We start from the raw sequence: 10453 nt of genomic DNA on the forward strand, positions 1-10453 counted from the left end.
TGTTGAAAAAAAAACTTGTTACGCAACATGTTGAAAATATGAGTTATTACACACCATATTTAAGGTGTTTAACTCCATGAGTTTATGTTCTAGTGAAATACAAAGATAGAGACCAAATACATTTTTAAACAAATGTTGGATAAAATCATTCAAATGTTTCATCCAAATACATTTACATCTCCCAAAGAAAATTTTGAAATGCAAGTTCACTCATCGATCTTGTTGATTCTTTTGCTTGACTCTAACCTCAACTAATACTCCAAATGGACATGTGAGGCCTTGTTGGAACCTATACACACACAACATCACAACCAACCCAAATTGGTATTAATATAATCCAAAAGCTCTTTCCTAATTAAGTTCCACTAGTTATTCCTAACTAGATTCCAATTGCCCTTAAATGGCTAGTTATTCACACTACTCTAGTCACCCTAAGAGTGAATAAACAACCTCAATGATAAAACACTCACAAACCCCATTGTTAGCCATTATCACCAACTAAAGAAATTTAACCTTAACTTATACTCACCTTGATGATCTTTGTAGTTGAATTCTTTTTCAAAATTCTTCAAGCTAACAAGGGAAATCACTCTCTTTCTCTACATGTCTAGCTAGTGAGAGGAAGATGAAAGTAAGGCTTTGTAAGGGTTCTAAGGTGAGAGAGTGAAAGAGCACAAAAGGTTTCCATGAAAAAGTGCTCAAAAAGATGAAATTAAAGCTAGAGAGAGAAAGTTATGGAAGCTTTAAGGGAGGCTCCCATGGAGATGAAGAAACATGAAAGGGGAAAGGAAGAAGAAATGGTTGGAAGCTGCTGGAAATTGGTAGAGCTTTAGATATTTATATCTAAAGTTTATCCATTTCTCTCATAAATTACCAAAATACCTTTAACATGGTGACTTTGTCTTCCTCTAATCCTTTGTGCAACCTTTTACTCTTTTGACACTAGGGCAAGGTCCATAATAGTCTAGAAATACTTGGGTTCATGAAAACATAAAAATTTAGACTTGAGATGCAAAATGACCATTTTGCCCTTACCTTGAAAATTATCATTATTTTTATCTTTTTCCTTTATTTACCATCATAAACATCATTTATTCCTTCCTTAGGCCTATTTAGACCTTAATAGCATCAAGAAAACCCACTTGTAGGAGCTCACAAAGAGAAATTATGAAATTACCCCTGGTCCGCATTATCGCGTCTACTTTTAATTATGTGTCTATGGAGATCGAGATTTAATAGGCTCACTTCTGAATTACCCTTTTAACTCAATAATTAACTTCTATTGGCATTCGTAAACTTTATTAGCCACCGTATCAAAATACGGGGTACTACACTTATAACGCTTTTTCACAAGAGTAAACGGAACCCTTACAATGCTTTTTCACAAAAACAAGCAGAACCTTTCAATAATGGTTTTAAGCAGGGTCAACCATAAACCTATAAATATTTTTTCAAGATTAAGCTATAACCTTTACAAGATGAGTACAAAGTATAGAAAGAATGCCTCTACAAAGATTGGGTGATAAAAAGTTTAAGCTTGGGTACAACGAGTCTAAAGGATTTTTAAGTGAATGATTCTTTAAAGCTTGATGAAAGACTAAGATGAAGGCTAAAGAGGGAAATTAAGCTTTAAGATTTCTCTTTAGGGTTTTTCAAGTGAGTGCTAGTCTCCTCTTATCTTCAAAATGACTTAAGGGTGGCTTTTATAGCTAGAATAAATTTTAGAGTTGTTAGACACAAGTTTTAATTAAATCTTACTATTGTTGAAGTTTGAGGGTCAACTACAACATTCATGGTCAACTATGTTATTTAAATTTCTCAAATTAAGGTTCCATAGTCAAGGATAACCTTCCTCTGCAAGATCCAATTCTCAAGAACATGTTTTTTGTGAATTTGGGCTGAGGTAGTTAACTATGGTGAAGTTAGGGTCATCTATGTCTTTCATTTTCCCTCTTTTTCATGTATTAGGCTTGCCAGGGTCGACTATGTCTGTGTAATTCTTCAATTTTTTGAGGTTTCCATTTCAAAGTCGACTATAAACACACCAGGGTCGACTATGGCTTTGTATTCTTTAAGTTTTCCACTTTTCAACTTTTGAATCGTCTTGAGCTTCTCCAAGATTGACTTTTGACTTGTGTCTTCAGGATTCTTTGACTTTTTTAGTGCCTCTCTTAAGCTATTTATTCCTTGCCTTGTTCCTATACTTAAATAATATTTCAAGGCATGTATGCTTTTTGTTTACTTAGTTGAATATTTATTATTTGAAAGCTTTTGACATCTTTCCTAATGATGCATGGCTTTTCAAACAATTTTACGACTTCAAGGGATGAAAAATATGATTGAGACAATTTCAAATGCTTGACATTAAATTCAAAATATCATGCAATTTTTGTCAAATTAAAACATTATGTAACTCAAGGCTAACAAAAAGAATGTGTAGCATTAAGGTCAAACAGATGGGTAGCATACCTGTGACAACTGTATTAGATGTCTGTACATCTTGTGGGTCAAAGCATAGAATCTAGCCTGACCATAACCAACTGTTCCTTATGTTTTACATCCTAACCTTGAAGTTCTGCCCTGAGTAATAGTGTTAGCACCTTTACCCTTAACTCCCCTTGGTCCCTTTGATGGGCTGTGCCATAATGGAAGTGGAAGGCAAAGCTGGCTATGTCTGTCCCTAAGATGATTTTTGTGATTGTCGACCATTTGGACACTCCCTTGTGAAATGCCTAAATAATCCACATGAATAGCATGAAGTAAAATCTCAAAGACACTGCCTTTGGTGCCTTTTACCATAAATAGAACATGGTGAACCATCCTTACTAAACCATCTAATAGTTTGCTATCTAAGAGGTTTAATAGTACTCTTATCCTTCCTAGTATTGCCATTAGAACTACTCCCTTACTAGGATGGTTATGAACCTTTCTATTGGCCTTGACGACCCTCTATCTTGGCCTTTTTTAGCCCTATCACGATCTCCTCTATCTTTTTGATCCTTCATTTCTATCTTTTTTAGCACAGTTCACTACCTTAAAGTAGCTAATGAACTTTGAAAATGCTATGGTCCTAAATAGTGGGTGCACCAATCCATTCACGAACCTTTTGGTCTGCATCTCTTCATTAGCTAATAAGTATGGAGCATACCTTGCCAACTCAATAAACCAAATATTGTACTCTTATATGGTTATACTAGATGTCTGCACCAATAGCTCAAACTCGCATGCTTTAGCCTTTCATACATTGATCGGTATAAATCTATCTAGGAATCTCATGTCATCGAAGAATAGTTTGTTGGCTTACTCCTAAGCTCAGTACTATACCACTGCTGGGCTACACTACCTAGTCTAAATCCAACGAATTCAACCATACGAATGCTGGTGCAGCTAAGGACTCAACATATCCTCTCAATATCACTAGAAACTCCACTGCATTAGTAGATACATTTGGTCTTGAGAACGAAAGAGGCTTCAGTTTCATGAACTCAGACATTTGAACCTTAAGCATAATCTTAATTAGCACAATCTGTTGCTGATCACTCCAACTATGCATATCGGGAAAAGCTTGTACAATAGGGTGGGCCTCACCCATCACCACTACTTTAATATCTCTTGAGTAAGCAACTTCATAAATATGATTGACTCACTATAAACTTGCAACTAAGTCCTCTAAAGTAATAACCTAAGCTACGAGTACAATCTTTACCTTGAGCGCATGTCCCTCTACTTGACCACTAGTGGGGATATTAATACTCCTTGTACTGGTGGCCCTGTCGCGTCTATTATGGCTTTTAATAGTAGATGTGCATGGTCTTACTGTAGTCTCAGCGGGAGCATTTGGCTCTAGCACGCCTTAAGCACTAGCTTGTGTCTTAGTCGGCATATCTCACTTAGACAAAAGCAATCATATACTATATGACTCAACTTTATAGACTCATAGTAATTCAAGACATAATTCTTAAGCATAACTCGGGTAGACAAATAAAGAATTATATACGAGTCTTTTGTTTTCGGTTTGTGATCAAGTACACAAAACAAAAACAAGATTTATATATACGACTCCAAACATTGTGCTGACAACCAATGACAACCTAGGACTTTATGAACCTAGAGCTCTGATACTAAGTTTGTCACATCCTGTTTCTTGAGGATCATGATCGACACTAGATCCCACATAGGTATGGCCCATTAAGCCATAGTTAGCCTTATAATCATCATTCATATATTACTCAATCATAATGGGCCTTTTAGCCACCATCATCATCTTTAAATGCTTTACAGACAACCAATACATGCATCCATACTTTGGTGTCCTTACACAATTATGGAACTTCTCAAGATAAAATGTGTAAACCCATTTCATTGATAACATCCATAAGCATATATACATTTCAAGTCAACATTGGATTGCACCCTTGGTGCCCATATGGCACTTAGGCCATAATCCATATCATTTATACATTGCTATATAAGCATAATGCCATTCAATGGCTTAACAATCAAATATAAACAAGTATCTATAAACAAGATAACAACGAACGACTCATTAACGGAACATGACCCAACTCTCTAGGCTTTAAGTGGCCATTAGATCACCTACCAAGATATGACGGATCCCGTTTTCATGACACGAGCTGCTATAAACCCCTATTCACTAATTTGTAAAAAATAAAAAATAAAAAACTAACGTGTGAGTCAAAGGACTCCGTGAGTGAATATGGGAATAGGACAAGTCAAGGGGTAGAGTTTTTGCAATAAAACTTACTTTTTGAAAACAACATGAGATTCATAAAATATCGTATAGTTCCTTTCATGCTCAATAATCATCATTTCAAAACATTTCTCTTAAATGTAGTTTAAATCTGAAATATTCAATCATTTGGATAAACAATTTTGTTGTCCCATATACAAAACATTTATGAGCAGAAAACAAGAGATTCCTTTTCTTTTAAGTATCAACACCTTACCTTTGGTGACAATATTAACCTTTCATTCACACCCCTTACAGTGGGTTCCATTCATCACAATTTAGTATTTTCCATACCTCTATATAATCATTACACATTTTTACATAACTTACATCAATCATAGCTACAACAAACCATAGGAATGCAATATCTCATTTATGTCATCTTACCTATAACGAGCCAGTACTCCTATAGTTATAATCACTTTTAAGGTTTCAACTTTCAAGTAGAAATAATGTTCATGGATTAGTACATTATTTTTATTTTGTAGAATCTACAGACATAAACTTAAGTGAGATTACTGAGGATATCATGAACACAACTATGAGCAAAGAAGATGTTATATCAGCACAATGTTTTTTTGCTGTCGAATTAGAATGATCTTGATTGAAAGGTTACTAAAGTTTAAATTAGATCTTAAAGTTTATATGCATTTTTTTATTTTGACCCAATTTTACTGATATATTGTTTGTATTTCATAAATAAGTTGTGGTGATAAGAATGTGGCAATGTCGACATGGTTATAGTGTACAATTACCAACCTTTGAAATTCTGTGTTAAGGTTGATATGGCTTGATATGATTATCCATGGTGTATAGTTATCAACCTTTGAACTTTTTTGTGTTAAGGTTGATATGGTTTGATATGATTATTGATAACTCTTTGATATAGAGTTATTTGGGCTTAATTTTGATATTAATTTAGCTTACTTCTGGTAGTAATACATAAAAATTAGTAGGTTTAATTTAATTATTTTAGGTTAGTTAATTTAGATGAGTCAATCTAATCTTAGTTAATTTTATGTTTAATTTGGTGTTAATGTGAATAAGATAAGTTGTTATTGATTTATTTGTGCTTTTGTAGGTTTAATGAAGGAAGAATTTTAATTCAAAAAGGAGCGCAATTTCGAGGTGCAGACCTCCACTGTATATATTTTGGTATTTCAACCATAACTCTCTGTATAGAGCTCCAAATGAGATGATTCTTAGACCATTTGAAAGTTAAGAGAAAAAGCTACAACTTTTATGTTTACCACTTTCCCAGTTCAATTTGAAAGATGGTAACAAATCTTATTGAATTTGAAGTACTGTAGTAGTCCTAGAACAGTTACGATTTCTACTAATTAATTGGTCAAGGCCACAACTCACGTAGTGTGATGAGAAAATCTTGATGGAAATTGAATTCTTTCTTCACCTAACTTGGCTTAATTTCAAAGGCCTATAAAAATAACCTTTCGAAAGACTTTAAGAGAAGGGAATGAAACACTAGATTGAGAGTTGAAAATCAAGCCCCAAAATCATTAAAGAAAAGTCTTATTACTGCTAAAGAAATTGAAGATTTCAAGAAGATTTAGAGATCAAGATTTCAACTCTTGGGCTCCTTTTATCTTTTTGTTGTTATTTTGTTTTCTTGGTTTTGGTTTTGATGATTAACTTTAATTTAATCATGATGTGTGATTTGATGGGAAACTAAATTGCTTATCTAAGATTATGATTGAACTCAATACATAATCTGATTCATTTATCTTTTTTTTGCTTATGTTTGATGGATTTTAGTTGTTTATTCTATTTTATTCTTAATACTTTTAGTTGATTGGCCACCAATTAGATTGAATTGGAAACCTAGGTTAAAATTTGACAAAGGAGATTTAGATAAACCTTGAATAGAATATCGTATGATTGAATACACTTAGTTGATTAAGTGGTTTGATTTGCATGTAGGGTAGACATACACCTATAAGCCAAATGTAGCCTAAATTAGAGCACAAACTTAATGAATCTATCTTTAATTTAATTTGCATAGACATATAATAAATTAATTAGGAGATATATTTTTATGATAAACTCGACAGAGACTTGTAAATAATTTAGGACTCTAAGTTAGCAACTTAATTCATTAAGCTAAGTTAAGAGAGAGAGAGAGAGAGAGAGAGAGAGACAATAATCAAATGAAGTATTAAGGGATATCATAATCTTAGGTCTAAAAGTCAATCAAGTTTAGAAAACTAATTTTGCTGAATAAATTTAGAGTAGTTTAGTTTTTAAGTTTTGTTTTTGAATTCAATTTTTAGTGTTTGGATAAAATTAGGGTGTGTAATTTTAGTAATTAATAGTAAGAATTAATTCAATTTCTTGTGAGATCGACACTCTACTGATCATTATATTATCTTTGCAATACTATACTTGTGTGGGTAGAAAATTGAATAACAAGTTTTTAGCGCCATTGTTAAGAAGTTGATTTTTAGTTCTTTCTTGTTAATATTAGTACTAAGCATTCTTAATTTTAATCCAGACTTTTCTTCTGTTTTAATTTTTTACATAATTTTGGTCGTTGTATGCGAAAAGCCCGAAATTTGGATATTGTTTTTTTAGAACCAGAAATCGAGAAGACCTTTCGAAGATTTTGGAGGAAAAATAAAAAAGTTTCTGCTCTAAGTAAAAAATGGCTGATTAACAAGAGGAAGAGACCAATTCTTTAAGGGATCATGCTATCACATGAGTACAATATCTCCACTCTAGTATTTGAAGACCTTCTATTCAAGCCAACAATATTGAAAATAAGTTATCAATCATTCAGATGATTCAGGCTATTATTTAGTTTAGAGGTTTGCCTAATGATGATCCAAATGCTCATATTGTAAATTTTCTAAAAAATTATGATACATTCAAGGCTAATGGTGTTACTGATGATGCCATAAAATTGAAACTATTCCCTTTTTCATTGAAAGATAAAGCAAATAGTTGGTTAAATTCGCTTCTTGATGGTTCCAATAATACTTGGGATGATTTGGCTCAAAAATTCTTAGCAAAGTACTTCCCACTTGCTAAGTTAACAAAGATGCGAAATGATATCACTTTTTTCATGCAATTTGATTTTGAATCACTATATGAAGCTTGGAAGAGCTATAAGGATTTGATAAGAAAGTGTTTTCACCATGGGTTACCTAAGTGGCTGCAAGTTTAGACTTCTTATAATGGTTTGCTAGGACCTTTTAGAACTACCATTGATGCTGCTGTTGAAGGTGCACTCATGAGTAAATCCATTGATGAGGCTTATGATTTACTTGAAGAGATGGCTTCCAATAACTATCAATGGCCATTTGAAAGATTGGGTACAAGAAAAATTGCTAGAATTCATGAATTGGATGTGATGAATACTTTACCTACACAATTGGCTTCTTTTACAAAGAAAATAGATAAACTGAGTGTTAATGTTTTTCAAAACCCCTTTGTGATTTGTGAATTTTGTGGAGAATGACATTTCAATGACAATTGTCCCATCTATTATGAATCTTGTCAATTTGTTGAAAATAAGCAACAGAATAATCCTTATTCCAACACTTATAATCCTGGTTGGAGGAATCAACCTAATTTCTCATGGAATAACAACCAAGGGTCTTTATCAGCATCTAAGTCAAACTTTCCTCCTGGATTTCCATTTAGAGTCCCCATGCTAAAAAAAAAGCCTTCAATAGAAGAGATGTGCATGCAATACATGACAAAGACTAATGCATTCGTTCAAAGTCAAATAAAATCAATAAGAAATCTTGAGACACAAGTGGGCCAACTTACTAATGCTCTAAATAATAGAAGTGGGCTAACTTGCTAATGTTCTAAATAACAGACCTCATGGCACCTTACCAAGTGATTCTGAGCCCAATCTAAGAAGAAAAGGTAAGGAAGATTGTAAGGCAATCAATCTTCGCAATGGGAAAAAGGTAAGTCAAGAGGTAAGTAATAAGGCTTTAAATTTTGAAACTTCAATTCAATCTGATAAGAAAGAAATTGAAAAAGATGTTGAAAAAGAAATTATGGTTGAACAATCTACTGAAAATTCAAAAGAAGAAAAATCACAATTAAAATTTGGTCCCACACCTCCACCACTTTTTCCTCAAAGATTTTAGAAAGAAAAACTTGACAAACAATTCCAGAGATTTATTAATGTGTTTAAAAAGTTACATATTAATATTCCTTTTGTTGAAGCTCTAGATCAAATGCCAAGATATATTAAATTTTTGAAAGGCATCCTGTCTAAAAAGAGAAAATTGGGTGAGTTTGAAACTATTGCACTTATTAAAGGGTGCAGTGCCATTATTCAGAATAAGCTTCCACCAAATCTTAAAGATCCAGGTAGTTTTACTATTCCTTGCACTATTGGTGCTCTTTGTTTTGCTAAATCTTTATATGATTTAGGTGCAAATATAAACTTGATGCCATTGTCCATTTATAAAAAATTGGGTTTGGAAGAGATTAAGCTAACTTTTGTGACTTTACAACTTGCTGATCAATCCATCACCTATCCTTATGGTATTGTGGAAGATGTTTTGATAAAAGTTGGTAAGTTTATTTTTTCAATAGATTTTATTATTATTGATATGGAAGAAGATCGTGAAATACTAATCATTCTTGGAAAACCGTTCTTGAGAATTGCTTAAGCTTTAATTGATGTGGAAAAAGTGAGCTTACTTTAAGGGTTGAGGATCAACAGGTAACATTTAGTATTTTTAGAGCTTTAAAATTTTCCAATGAACATAATGAATGTTTCTCAAATAATCATGATCCACTGGAAACTTCTCTGAATTCGTCATGTGATATTATTAATAAAAAGTTCTTGAATATGCTAACCATCTTGATGCCCCATCACGTCTCCTGAAATCCCAATTTGAGTGTTTGGAATTATCAATTATAACTTCACCAATCAAGCCTTTCATTGAAAAACCTCCCTCACTTGAGTTTAAACCACTGCCTAATAATTTAAGGTATGCTTTTTTGGGAAATTCTTCTACATTACCAATATTTTTTTTTCTCTTTCTAATGAACAAGAAAATAAACTCCTTCGAGTTTTAAGAGACTACCAAAAAGTAATTGGGTGGACCATTGATGACATTAACGGAATTAGTCCATCAATTTGCATGCACAAAATTCTTTTAGAAAAAAATCACAAAGCAACCATTGAGCATCAACAAAGGCTGAATCCAATCATGAAAGAGGTAGTAAAGAAAAAAATTATTAAGTTGCTAGATGCATGTATTATCTATCTTATTTCTAATAGTTTATGGGTAAGTCCAGTCCAATGTGTTCCTAATAAAAGAGGTATGATTGTAGTCTTTAATGAAAATAATGAGCTCATTCCCATTAGAACTGTGACTAGATGGAGAGTATTTGTGGACTATAGAAAATTGAACAAAGCTACTAGGAAAGATCACTTTTCACTACCTATTATTGATTAAATGCTTGATAGACTAGCAGGTAGGAATTTTTATTGCTTTTTGGATGGTTATTCTGGTTATAATCAAATTGTCATTGCTTTTGAAGACCAAGAAAAAACCACCTTTACTTGTCCTTATAGAACTTTTGCTTTTTGTAGAATGCCTTTTGGACTTTGTAATGCTCCAGTCACTTTTCAAAAATGTATAATGGTAATTTTTTTTAATATGGTTGAAAAGTTTTTGGAAGTATTTATAGATGATTTTTCAGTTTTTGGGA

General features: G+C 32.8%; 1 non-coding gene across 1 annotated transcript; it reads right to left on the reverse strand.

Annotated features, from left to right (window-relative positions):
- Positions 1-7802: 7802 nt before the first annotated feature.
- Positions 7803-7909, reverse strand: LOC148762389 (small nucleolar RNA R71). The gene has a single exon (XR_016026819.1). It is a non-coding gene; the product is annotated as a small nucleolar RNA R71 (small nucleolar RNA).
- Positions 7910-10453: the final 2544 nt, after the last annotated feature.

The sequence above is a fragment of the Theobroma cacao genome, chromosome 5 (assembly GCF_053813885.1).
Source record: "Theobroma cacao isolate CCN51 chromosome 5, ASM5381388v1, whole genome shotgun sequence".
Classification (NCBI taxonomy): Eukaryota; Viridiplantae; Streptophyta; class Magnoliopsida; order Malvales; family Malvaceae; genus Theobroma; species Theobroma cacao.